This window comes from Danio aesculapii, chromosome 9 (assembly GCF_903798145.1).
Source record: "Danio aesculapii chromosome 9, fDanAes4.1, whole genome shotgun sequence".
In the NCBI taxonomy this organism is placed as follows: Eukaryota; Metazoa; Chordata; class Actinopteri; order Cypriniformes; family Danionidae; genus Danio; species Danio aesculapii.
This window is the reverse complement of record NC_079443.1, coordinates 56,648,864-56,661,363: the sequence shown is the minus strand read 5'-3', so window position 1 is coordinate 56,661,363 and position 12,500 is coordinate 56,648,864.

Genomic DNA, 12,500 nt, shown 5'->3' with positions numbered 1-12,500 from the left:
CAGAGAGACACTTACACACTCCCACAGTTCTCACTGAAAACACGCACGCACACACACACACACACACACACAATTTTAGAATTAGAAAAATTGCCACTTCAACTATATACAAGTCGAAAAGTATCATATATGCAAATTGCAATGTAATGTTTTAACGTACATTATATTAGTGAAAAGTTTTAGGTGTGTGTTTATATTTTAGTTAAGTGTGTATACTGTATACAGTATGTAACTGTGCAGTGCTCAGCATAATTGAGTACTGCCCATTTTGAAAATGAATATGAAAATTTTCTCTATTTCTCAGTGAATATAAGTAATGTATTTTAGCGATTTAAACAAAACAGATTTATAATCAGATATATTTATTACAATAATATTTAAGTCACCAAACATATTTAGAAATTGGAAGATAATACAATTGAATTCAAGCAAAATAATGCAAAAAAAATTACAACCCTCAAAAATTCACCTAAATGTAAATTGTTTTGCTTCTCTTGATTTTATTTCTCCTTTTTTTAAAAACTGTATTTAATATTTTTCTATTTCTATTTTTCTTATTTATTTTATTTATTTATTTGCTCTTTTATGTTAGTTTTACCCTTTACAAAAGACTTGAATTATTAGCTGATAGACAATTGTATAATAGATGGCTTTATTATTGTATATGATGACACGAGACACCTACACCTCTGTTCTGTCATTGCAAATCTTTAAATAAATGATAAATGTTTAACAAAAAATAAAATAATAATAATAATAACAGCATAACATATTTTCACATGACTGATTTAGCTTTTTTATGAAGATTGGCTTAAGATTATAACATATTACAATTATATATATATTTTACCCAAAAGTGTTTGGAACGTTATCGTAAGTTATTTTGTTAGATAAGCTCCAGATTTGACTTCAGTACTGACTAATCTAATCAAGGCGGCACTGCTTTCTTATTGACTGTAGTTTCAAATGAAATTACTACTAGTTGCTATTGCTTTTATTACTATTATTAATAATAATAATAGTATTAGAGTGATTTTTTTTTTTTTTTTTTTTTTTTTTTTTTTTGAAGGATCATGTGACTCTGAAGACTGGAATAATGAAGCTGAAAATTCATCTGTAAAATCACTTGAATGAATGATTAAATTAAGTTCTAGGCTACTTTTGATTAGTTATTTTATAGTGCAATAACATTTCACAATTTACAGTGTGTACTGTACACTGTTAAAAATAAGTCTGTAAATTTACGGTAAAAAACGGCAGCTTTGGTTGCCAGTATTTTACCATTAAAAATACGGTACAAACATAAAAGTCATTTCTCATTTTTACAGTAAACTATTAATTTAAAGATGTCACTTGAATGAATGATTAAATTAAGTTCTAGGCTACTTTTGATTAGTTATTTTATAGTGCAATAACATTTCACAATTTACAGTGTGTACTGTACACTGTTAAAAATAAATCTGTAAAATTTACGGTAAAAAACGGCAGCTTTGGTTGCCAGTATTTTACCATTAAAAATACGGTACAAACATAAAAGTCATTTCTCATTTTTACAGTAAACTATTAATTTAAAGATGTAATATGTCTGTATTTTGAATGACCAAGATCTACACATAATAAGATAAACACGTTAACACGGCCATATGCAGGTGGTGATGAGTAAGTTATATAATGAACCAATGCTCATCACAAACAACTTTCCCCACAAGCAAAAAAAGTGTATCAGTGTATAGAAGGTGCTCAGTGTCATTCACAAAGCTACTAAACACCAGTATGGTAACACACATAAAATTAAAGTCATGAAATAAACATTGTTTATTAACATTAGATGTAACATAAATCTCTAATGTAGATAACTGATGAGGAAACAACTAAAAGGATCCATAGTAATGTAAACAAAAAGTGATGTGCCATGCAGGGAATTCTGGGAAAGTCAATTAACGGTTATTTGCCGTATATATTAAGGAAACATACTGTTAACCAGGTTACGGATTTTTTATTGTAGCATTTTACAGTTTTTTACCGTTGAAATCACGGCCATTTTTAAATAAATGCAGCCTTGGTGAGCAGGAGAAGCTTATTTTAAAACATTTAAAAGTCCTACTGACCCTACACTTTTGACCGGTAGTGCATGTGTATATAATCTTAAACCTAATTTAATCTTTAAAAAGAAATGCAAAATATCTTAACATCCTTAAAATCTCCTACAGTATTTCATCTAACCCAGATCTACCCCCTGCCATTCAGATCATTGGTTTTTGATGAAGACTAAAGAAAATTTTGGAATAAGATTAGATATTTGACAGCGGGATTCTGAAATCATTTCAGGTACTGAAACACTAATTTATTTGAACAAATAACGACTTTTACTAATTTTTGCAACCATGACATTTCTAAAATCATCACTTAAGGATGGTAGAATACATCTTGATCTTTTGACATGGAAGCACAATTGTATTCTTCATTTTCTCTCAAGAGGAAGATATCTTCTGTTTTACTCAGTCTTATTCAGTGCAGGCTGTTCTTCCCTTATCTCCTTGAAAGTTATAGGAGAAAGATTGTGGAACAAATTTTAGTGAAGAAGAACAGCTTTCGGTCTGCTCTGGCGTATTTTCAAAGGTGCCACAATATCAAACCACGAGCAAAATTTTGATTGTTGTTACAGAACTAATTTAACACCAGCTCGTCTCAGTGAGATATTTGCTAATGTTTCTCAATGTTGTTTTAAGTGCAAATCCAATGATGGTACTGCGATGCATGTATTCTGAGCCTGTGACATGATTAAGGCATACTGGAAAGAAATCCACAGAGATTATTGGTAAACCTTTTACCCTATCTCCAGTTATTTATCTTCTGAATTGTGGTCTACACCTTAGTCATGGACTAGAATCTGCTACACCTTTGTACTTATCTAGCAAGAAAATGTATTCTTTTGGTATGGTCCTCTCCTAACATCCCTTCAGTCAATATGTGGATAAATCAGATTGCCATTTTCTTACCTTTAGAAAAACTGATTTATGACTTGCATCAGAAATCTGATGATTTCTGGCATATCTGGAATCCTCTGTTGCAGTTTTTGGAGACTGTATCTTGAAAGACTATTTTTATTTATTTTATTTTATTTATTTATTGTTAATTTTACTCTTCACAAAAGACTTGAATTACTCTATGGATGATTGTATAATAAATGGCTATATATGATGTATATGATGACACAAGACACCTATACCTATACTGTTCTGTCATTGCAAATCTTTAAAGAAATGATACATGTTTAATAATAATAATAATAATAACAACAACAACAACAACAACAACAACAACAACAACATATTAGCCCCCCTGTTTATTTTTTTTCCCAATTTCTGTTTAATGGAGAGAAGATTTTTTCAACACATTTCTAAACATAATAGTATTAATAACTCATTTCTAATAACTGATTATTATTATTATTATTATTATTATTATTATTATTATTATTAATACTACTTTTACTAATACTACTACTAATAATAACAATAAAATACATATAATATATATATATATATATATATATATATATATATATATATATATATATATATATATATATATATATATTCTTAATACATAAAAAATAAAATAATTATAATTATAATGCATAAAAATTTAATTATTATATTACTAATATTATTACTACTACTATTACTAATACAGTATTACTACTACTACTTCTATAACTACTGCTAATAATAATAATAAAATGCATTATTATAGTTATTTATATATTCATAAAACCTAAAAAATAAAATAATTGAATTATAAACATAAACAATTATTATTATTATTATTATTATTATTATTATTATTATTATTATTATTATTGAAACTGCTACTACTGATTTTACTACTTCTACTACCACTAATAATAAAATGTTTATACTACAGTTATTTATTTATCCATAAAACTTAGAAAATACAATAAAACATAATTAAAATATAATACATAATTATTATTATGTTGTTATTATTATTATTATTATTATTATTATTAATATTATTATTAGTAGTAATGTTGATACTACTACTAATTTTACTACCGCTAATAATAAAATGTATATACTACAGTATATACTACTGGCTTAAGATTAAAACATATTACTATTATATATTTTTTACTCAAGAGTGTTAAGATATATATATAGAAAGAAAAACTCCACATGTTGTCTATTCACATTGTATGAAAACACTGTATTTCACAAAACAATCTGAGATCAGATTGAAATGAAAACACTTTAATTACACTCACATTATGAACAGTTCATCTGCGCATGTTACTCCAAAGAAAGCCTATGCAGGTTTTGCTTTATAATCTTTTTATAATAACTCATTCACTTTTTCACAATCCAATTAAATAAAAAAAAATCCCAGCCTACATTATTTCCTCCATCCCTGTTGAATGTCCGGTTTCATTTATAAATACTAATAAGTAGGAATAGGAAGGTTATCCTATCAATTTTCCTCTAAAGTGCTTGCACTCCTGGATATTAAGATATTAAATTACTTTTTTCACCACCTACATTTCAATTGAAGCATTACTCTATCTCTCCCAGTAAAAGAAGGACAAATTCAGACTTTTTATTTTTGGCTGCAGTTATTCAAAATTGATTATCCACATTATAATATATGCACTATTAATAATGTTGTTATTATTATATATATAGTTATATACAGTTATTATTATAATTTTTTTGTTAATCAAACATGTAATTCAAATTGGTGACTCAGTGGTTAGCACTGTCGCCTCCCAGCAAGAAGATCACTGGTTCAAGTCCCGGCTGGGCCAGTTGGCATTTCTGTGTGGAGTGTGAATGCTCCGGTTTCCCCTACAGTCCAAACACATGCGCTTTAAGTGAATTGAATAAATTGTGTGTGTGAATGTAAGAGTGTATGGGTGTCTCTTAGTACTGGGTTGCAGCTGGAAGGGAATCCACTGCATAAAACATATGCTGGATAAGTTGTCAGTTCATTCCGCTGTGGCGACCCTTGTAAAATATGGGACTAAACCGAATGAAAATAAATGAATATATAATATTTTGCAATAAACAAAAAACTATTTTATTTATTTGTCATTTCATTCATTTATCACAATTACACTGGACAAACCATATGCATTTATGTGTTGACAATTTTCAATAATGGTCCTTGGGAGGCTTAACTTTAAAAAAAAAATAGTAAAATAATTAATAATTATTAAGTACAAAACATAAAAAATAAATGATTATTCGTATTAATACTATTACTAATAACAATAATAGTAATAATAATAATAAAATACATATACTATAGTTATTCATAAAAAATGATAATACATCAAAATAATAAAATATAATACATTTAATACAAATAAAAATAATGACTATATTTATATGTAATATATTATTATATGTATATATTAATATTGATTTTTAATACTAGTAATAATATAATAATAAAATACATATAGTTATTTAAATATCCATATCTACCACTTTTAACTTAACAGCTAACAACTAAAATAGAAAAACAAATTACATATATACAGTTGAAGTCAGAATTATTAGCCCCCCTTTGAATTTTTTTTTTTTCTTTTGTAAATATTTCATATATGCTGTTTAACAGAGCAGGGAAATTTTCACAGTATTTCTGATAATATTTTTTTCTTCTGGAGAAAGTCTTATTTGTTTTATTTCGGCTGGAATAAAAGCAGTTTTAAATTTTTTATGAACCATTTTAAGGTCAAAATTATTAGCCGCCTTAAGCTAAAAGCAATTTTTTTCCCCGACTGTCTGTGGAACAAACCATTGTTATACAATAACTTGCCTAATTACCCTAACCTGCCTAGTTAACCTAATTAAGTTAAGCCTTTAAATGTCAGTTTAAGCTGTATAGAAGTTTCTTGAAAAATATCTAGTCAAATATTATTTACTGTCATCATGACAAAGATAAAATAAATCAGTTATTAGAGATGAGTTATTAAAACTATTATGATTAGAAATGTGTTGAAAAAATCTTCTCTCCGTTAAACAGAAATTGCGGAAAAAGTAAACAGGGGGGCTAATAATTCAGGGGGGCTAATAATTCTAACTTCAACTGTATATAGATAACTCACAAATAAAAAACAAGTTCACAAAATAACTTCAGTTAATTAGTCATAATTGGGGTTAGATTTTAATATTTGCATGCACAGTACGGAAGGAATGTTCCACTATTTATTAGGGCCCCTGGTTTAGAAAAGAAGTAATAACATTAAAAACAGAATTTACAACATACGATAGGAAAATTATGAAAGAGCTTTATAAATAATAATATAGGTTTCTTGACATTGGTCGGGGACCCCTAATTCCCTGGGGCCCCAAGTGGCTGCTTACCTCACTTATGGTTAAATCTGCCCCTGAATGCAGCAACCATTAGCATCTCTCTTAAAAATGACTAACGAGTTTTCATAATTTTCTTAGTTAAAGCTTGACTCTTCTGTCATGTATGGGGTATTGACATAAGATTATTCTGCTTACCCCTAACTAACTCAAATGTCAAATATTTTTAAAATATATATATTTTTTGTAAATAACACATTTGATCATCATTTAACAACAACAATCATAGTGTAGCAACATTGTTAGCCACCAAATATCTTTTAACAATAAGCAGTTTTTCCATAACCATAATTTTTATTGTAATTATTATTATATAACACACACACACACACACACACACACACACACACACATATATATATATATATATATATATATATATATATATATATATATATATATATATATATATATATATATATATATATATATATATATATATATATATATATATATATATATATATAATGTAATACATAATACACTTGTTTTGTGTTGTGCTTTATTGAAAGTATGTTTAACAATTACTACCCTCTACACATAATAGGGCCACATAATAAAATATCATGGGTTCAATTCTGACATTTTTAATATCAGATACAGGTTATTACACTTCATGAGCTTTCATTTTGCTTTCCACACATGTATATATCCGAGGCATCTCCTCTTTTTGCACTTGCATTAGCTTTTATCACAGGCATTGTTATTATTCTGCATTTTACTTGAATGTCTTCAAAACATGACAACTGGCAGAACAACAAGACTAATGTATTCGGTGGCAGTCTCGGGAAGGAGAGGGATTGTGAAGTGTGCAGTGAAGTGAAACATGAAAGCTTCCAGACAGAATGTGACACAGTGTCGTTCAGCTCGGCGCAGATAAAAAAAAGCCCCCAAAACACTCCCTCCGCCGAACACAGGCTCCCCCAAAAAATCCTCCTCGCTATTAAACGCTTTGTTTAGTTTTTTTTTTAAGGTCTCTGTAGATCCAGAGGCAGAAAAGTGCGCTATGACAGCTGATCTACACGTGTAAAAACGCGATGTGGATGTTACTGAGAGCTACAAGCGGTGTCTTTGGCGTCCCTTTCTCTCAGTGTCTCGTGTTCGTGTCCTTCACCAGTTGATTTATGGTCCGGCGCTCTGGTTTGTCAGACCACAATAGGGGACTATCGTCAGTGGCAGTGTTTCATTCCTACGCTGTGTCCTAAGCAGACACGACAAGTTTCCAGACCCAAAGCAATTTGTCTGTTCACACACACACACACACACACACACACATTTAAAAATAAAATTACTTTTGCTTCTTGTGCAAACTACTTATTTAAATGAGTTGAAACAACACAAGTCTTACGTTTTTTTAAGACAACTTAATTGTTTTAGGTTCAATCCACTTACATTTAAAAAAAAAACTATTAGTCAAAAGTACTGTCAAAGTCAGCTTTATTGTCAATTCAACCACATGTAAAGGACATACAGAGAATCGGAATTACGTTGCGCTCAGACCCTAGGTAGCTAACATATATTATTATTACAAAAAGTCGAGTTTTTAGAAAGAATCTACAATAAATACAATTATACATAAAATGTCATCTAAAAATATACATAAAATGGGGTCTAAAAATATATGTAAAGAATAAAAATTTGTAAACAATACAAATACATTAAGGGCACATGGCAATGAGTGCAGATACAGAACAGTATATATTGCCAAAAGGCTTGTAAACATGATAAATATGATGAAGTGACAGTGTCATAATATGTAGGGAGGTAGTATGATGTGACTAACTGGTAGTCCAATGTTACATAAAGTGATCAGTGCAGATGTATGTGTGTTTGTGTGTTTTTCATGTGTGTCGGAGTCCAAAGGTGCGACACACATGAAAAACACACACATTAAACGTCACCTATGATGAAAATCATCTTTTATGAGCTGTTTGGACAGAACTGTGTGTAGGTATAGAGTGTCCACAGTCATATTGGGGTGATGTAAACATAATAAGTCTCTTTTTTTTTATTTCCTGATGTTAAAATACAATCCAAATCCCTCCCGTTTTGAGGCCCACCGCAATGTGACGTAGGAGTGCAGGTTTCCCCGCCCACTGAATTGATTGACAGCTGTATATTAACATGTCTCTGTAGTAATGCTATCATATCCACAACACAGGACGTGCACAAAGCAGCTGGGATTAAAGATCTGTTCAGCTCTCTGTGATCATCAGTCATCATCAGATGTGATCAAGAGTGAGTTTTACAAGTTTGAAACGTTTTTAAAACAATGTTTGTAATAAATACATTAAAATTGATGTAATTCATCACCACAGCCGCATAGTGTCAGTACAATTCTAAAAGAAGACGCTTCAATCATGGTATCACAATAACTGTGTGTGTGTGCATGCGATATTGTGTGTGACTCATCCTTGCAGAAAGGCTTGAATAAACTGCACAGCAAATATACTATCACATAACAGTAACTTTTTCGAACTTGTCAAGGTTATAAGTTGTTGGAAGAAAGATCAAGGTCACATAATGAATTTCAAAAGCATAAATAAAACGAGGTAAACTTATGGATATTTTTTGCAGTATAGCTGATTTCCTGCTCTACCATTGGTCAGTTAACAGACAGCCCCAGCCCTTTCTCTCAGAGTCAGTATTTTAATTGCAACCTAGTTCTACAGTGATAGTTATATAGTTAGCTGGTAAAGAAAACTTTAAACTTCAAATTTAATGTAATAAACTGGTTACAATGTAATAAAGATTTTTTCTCATCACCCATTTATGTCCAGCACTGCAGTAAGTCACCTTTGCTATTGCCCGATCAGAGCCTATTCACTCTTATATTTGTTTACCCAGAGCTTCTACTATCAATGGAGCAACCATACAATACAATGGAGCAAAAATAACCAATTTTTCTAAACTATCCAACTTTAGACTAGAAACAAGACGAATATAAGTAAGATAAGCATTTTTGCATTGTTTTCATTAATTGAAATTAATTGAATTAATTAATGAACACAAGTTTCAAAAGGACTTTGGAAATTGAATATTTTTGTAGTGTAGATGATTTCCAAACATGTGTCCTGCTCTTTATTTCACACCAATGGCATAGTCAGTGCTTTAAAAGCAACCCAGTGCTACAGTAATAGTTATACACTGTTAACGATTTTTGCAAATTACACAATAGGAACTGTAATCTGAACTGTATTTTACCGTAGGGCAGTTATGCAGTATGTTACTGTATTTTAAAGTTGCATTGTGAAAATTGCCGTATATTTCATAGTAAACACATTCAATACTGCAAATACAAATACAGCAGGGTAAATGGTGCTGTAAATGTAAAAACATAATTTTTGCTGTAATTGACAGTAAGTTACTGGTGAGCTGAACTGTAGAAATAACAGAATTTTACTGTAGGACAGTTATACAATAATGATACTATTTTAAAGTTACATTGTGAAAATGATTGTATATTTTACAACAAAGACATACAATACTGTTAATAAATATACAGCAAGATAAATGGTGCTGTAAATGTAATTAAATTATTTTGCTGTAATTTACAGTAAGTTACTGGCATAATAAGAACTTAATTTTACTGTATGATGATTATACAGTAATGTTGCTGTATTTTAAAGCTGCATTGTAAAAATTACTGTATATTTTATAGTAAAGACATACAATACTGTAAATACATACACAGCATGCTAAATGGTACTGTAAATGTTAATGCTGTATTTTTGCTGTGATTGATTTACAGTAGGTTACTGGCAAACTGAACTGTAATAAGAACTGAATTTTACTGTGACAGTTATACAGTAGCATCCGTTGCACAAAACATATGCTGGATAAGTTGGCAGTTCATTCCACTGTGGCGACCCCTGATTATTAAAGGGACTAAGCTGACAAGAAGATGAATGAGTTATACAGTAATGTTACTATAGTTTAAAGTTGCATTGTGAAAATAGCTGTATATTTTACAGTAAAAACATCCAATACTGTAAATACATATACAGCAAGATAAATGGTGCTGTAAATGTAAATACAGTATTTTTGCTGTAATTCATTTACAGTAAGTTACTGAACTGTAACGACCTGGATTTTACTTTAAATCATTTACAGTAAGTTACTGGCGAGCTGAACAGATATAAGAACTGAATTTTACTGTATGACAATTATATATTAATGTTGTTGTGTTTTAAAGTTGCATTGTGAAAATTACTGTATATTTTACATTAAACACATACAACACTGTAAATACATACACAGCGAGGTAAAGGGTGCTGTAAATGTAAAAACAGTATTTTTGCTGTAATTGATTTACAGTAAGTTACTGGAAAACTGAAATGTAACAAAACTGAATTTCACTGTATGACGAAAAATTACTGTATGTTTTATCGTAAAGACATAAAATACTGTAAATGCATGTACAGCAAGGTAAATGGTGCTGTTAATGTTAATACAGTATTTGTGTGTAATTGATTTACAGTAAGTTAGTTGCAGACTGGTGTAAGTTACTGTAGATTCTACAGGAATTGTTAACAGTGGATATTAAGCTGGTAAAAAGAAAACAGACCTAAAAAACACACACTTCAAATTTAATTGCGTTTTTATTTCTCATCGCCCATTTATTTCCAGGCTGCAGTAAGTTACCTTTGCTCTCGTCCGTTCAGAGCCCATTCACTCTTGTATTTGTTTACCCAAAGCTTCTGCTTTCAATGGAGGAAGGCTAGAGCTGAGCGTATAGTACTCGGCGTGGACTCGTCTCGCTGTGGCCCTTGTTACAGGATGAGTTAATTGAATCAGAGTTCACTCAGTCCGTCCAGATGCTCCTCAGAGGGAAAACACAAAGTGTTGGTGCAGGTGTGTCCGTGTTAACACTTATTTCCATTAAAGATCTCAGGCCTCGCAGCAGACGGGCAGATTTTTGTCTTTGTAAACATTCTCTGGACATTATTCTGATGTCAGCTCCATTCAGAAAGATTACACTCTGACCTTGGTACATATCGGCCTATTGATACATCCGTGGAAAAGTCCAGGGTTGCTTTTGCGCTCAGTGGCGGAAGGAGAAAAGTCGGAGAGAAAAGATAGGAGATGTGTTGATTTGGTCTCGGATATGGACACAGTTAAAACGGCCCTGACCCTACATTGCCCACACCTTTTAGGCTTCTCCGAGAGTGACTGTGCCTCACAATAGTGTAAACGGCCATCACAATAGACGCTTGCCCCGCGCACACTAATGCATTCATCTGCTGCCAGAATCTGAACCTCTGTGGCTTTTTTTTTTCTTCCTTCTAATATATGGATTGTGTAATTCTGAAAGATTAGCTTTGAAAGAGCTCCTCTATTAAGACCAAAGACCATGTTGATGGCTTATGGAAGCGTGCAATATTTCATATCAATAAAGCTTTATGCGTCTTTTCAGGGAATAAGAAAAACGCTGTTATTGTTTTGTTTGCCATCAGGATTGGTTTGCAGAAAGAAGCTCTCAGTGCTCGGTGTCATTAGCTGGAGTCTCTAAAGGACCCGGTGGACTGGAATTGTGTATGGCGTAAACTCATCACAACACAGCACATAATAACACATGAATCACATGTAGGAGGTTTGAACATGATGTACACTTCTGTCATTTCTTTATTTTACATTTCAAGTTTATTTATTTTAGCATACAAGCACACGGATATGGCAAAGCAATTATCAGTCAGTCTGTCTGTTTTTATCATTATATATCTGTTTATCTATCTATCTATCTATCTATCTATCTATCTATCTATCTATCTATCTATCTATCTATCTATCTGTCTGTCTGTCTGTCTGTCTGTCTGTCTGTCTGTCTGTCTGTCTGTCTGTCTGTCTGTCTGTCTGTCTGTCTGTCTGTCTGTCTGTTCGTCCGATTCCATCATATTATCCATCCATCAGATTTCATCCATCCATTCATCCATCCATTCATCCATCCATCCATCCATCCATCCATCCATCCATCCATCCATCCATCCATCCATCCATCAGATTCCATCCACCCATCCATCCATCAGATTCAATTCATCCATCAGATTCCATCTATCCGTCCATTAGATTCAATCCATCCATCCATCCATCCATCCACCCATCCAT